The sequence below is a fragment of the Nannospalax galili genome, unplaced genomic scaffold (assembly GCF_000622305.1).
Source record: "Nannospalax galili isolate Female #2095 unplaced genomic scaffold, S.galili_v1.0 scaffold158, whole genome shotgun sequence".
Taxonomy (NCBI): Eukaryota; Metazoa; Chordata; class Mammalia; order Rodentia; family Spalacidae; genus Nannospalax; species Nannospalax galili.
In genome coordinates, this window is record NW_008345290.1 from 1,028,043 (window position 1) to 1,030,195 (window position 2,153).

The 2,153-nt window shown below is 47.1% G+C and overlaps 1 pseudogene; it reads left to right on the top strand.

Moving 5' to 3' along the window:
- LOC103740847 overlaps positions 1–2,079 on the top strand; it is a 3,259-nt pseudogene extending 1,180 nt beyond the window's left edge.
- Positions 2,080–2,153: the final 74 nt, after the last annotated feature.

The following is a 2,153-nucleotide window of genomic DNA, read 5'->3' on the forward strand; positions in this document are numbered from 1 at the left end:
GTCCAGGCTGCTGTCCAAGCTGCTCTGCCTCTTGCGACATATGATCCAGCAGATCCAATGGTGCTTGAGGTATCAGTGGCAGATAAAGATGCTGTTTGGAGTCTCTGGCAGGCCCCCATAGGGGAATCACAGTGGAGGCCATTGGGGTTTTGGAGTAAGGCTTTGCCTTCATCTGTGGACAACTGTTCTCCCTTTGAAAGACAGCTCTTAGCCTGCTATTGGGCCTTAGTGGAAACTGAACGTTTGACAATGGGCCACCAATTCACCATGAGACTGGAGCGGCCCATCATGAGCTGGGTGTTATCTGACCCCCCCCCCCAGGCCGAAAAGTAGGACGTGCACAGCAACAATCCATTATCAAATGGAAGTGGTATATACGTGATCAGGCTCCAGCAGGCCTGGAGGGCACAAGCAAGTTACATGAAGAAGTTGCCCAAATGCCTATGATTCCTACTCTTGTTATGATGCCTCCTGTTCTCAAGCATGCACCTATGGCTTCATGGGGTATGCCCTATGATCGGTTGACTGAGGAAGAGAAGACTAGGGCTTGTTTTACAGATACTTCTGCACGCTATGCAGGCACCACTCAGAAGTGGATGGCTGCGGCATTAGAGCCAATTTCTGGAACAACCCTGAAGGACACTGGGAAAGGAAAGTTTTCACAGTGGACAGAACTTCGGGCAGTGCACATGGTCATGCATTTTGCTTGGAAGGAGAAATGGCCGGAAGTGCGATTATATACTGATTCATAGGCTCTAGCCAATGGTTTGGCTGGATATTCAGGGACTTGGAAGGAGCATGATTGGAAAATTTATGAGAAAGACATTTGGGGAAGAAGTATGTGGATAGATCTCTCCAAATAGGCTAAGGATGTGAACATACTTGTGTCTCCTGTAAATGCTCATCAAAAAGTGGCTTCAGCAGAAGATGAGTTCAATATCTAAGTATATTTGATGACCCGCTCTGTGGACTGTCAGCCTCTTTCTTCAGTTACCCGTGTCATTGCTAAATGGGCCCATAAACAAAGTGGCCATGGTGGCAGAGATTGAGGTTATGCATGGGCTCGACAGCATGGACTCCCACTCATGAAAGAGGAATAGACACTTATTCTGGTTATGGATTTGCCTTTCCTGCATGTAATGCTTCTGCCAAAACTACTATCCAGGGAGTTACAGAATGCCTTATCTACCGTCATGATATTCCACACAACATCACTTCTGACCACGGAAATCTCTTCACAGCCAAATAAGTGCAACAGTGGGCCCATGGTCATGGAATCCACTGGTCTTACCATGTTCCTCACCATCCTGAAGCAGGCTGGCTTGATAGAACGATGGAATGGTCTCTTAAAGACACAGTTACAGCACCAATTAGGTGGCAATAACCTGGAGGGCTGGGGCAGTGCCCTCCAGAATGCAGTGTATGCTTTGAATCAGCATCAAATTTATGGTAAATTTTCTCCAATAGCCAGGATTCACGGGTCCAGGAATCAAGGGGTGGAAGTGGGAATGATTCCACTCACTATCACCTCTGGTGACCACTACAGAAATTTTTGCTTCCTGTACCCTTGACTTTGCACTGTACTGGCTTGGATGTTTTGGTTCCAGAGGAGGGAGTGTTTCTGCCAGGAGAAACAACAACCATTCCATTACACTGGAAGCTAAGACTTCCCGCTGGACACTTTGGGCTTCTGATGCCCTTAAGTCAGCAGGCTAAGAAAGGGATAACAATATTAGGAGGGGGTGATTGACCCAGACTACCAGGGGGAAATTGGACTGGTTCTCCACAATGGTGGTAATGAAGATTATATCTGGAAGGCAGGAGATTCCTTAGGGCGACTTTTGGTGTTACTATGTCCTGCGATTAAGGTCAATTGGAAGCTGCAACAACCCAATCCAGGCAGGACAACAAATGGCCCAGACCCTTCAGGGATGAAAGTGTGGGTCACTCCTCCAGGGAGAGCCAAGACCTGCAGAGGTGCTTCCTGATGGTGGAGGAAATACAGAATTGGTCAAGGAGGAAGGTAGTTACAAATACCAACTTAGGCCATGTGACCAGTTGCAGAAACGTGGATTGTAGTTGACATGAGTATTTTTGTCCTATTTGTTTAAGAATAGGCTTGTGCATGTATACACATATGTTAAGCAGATACT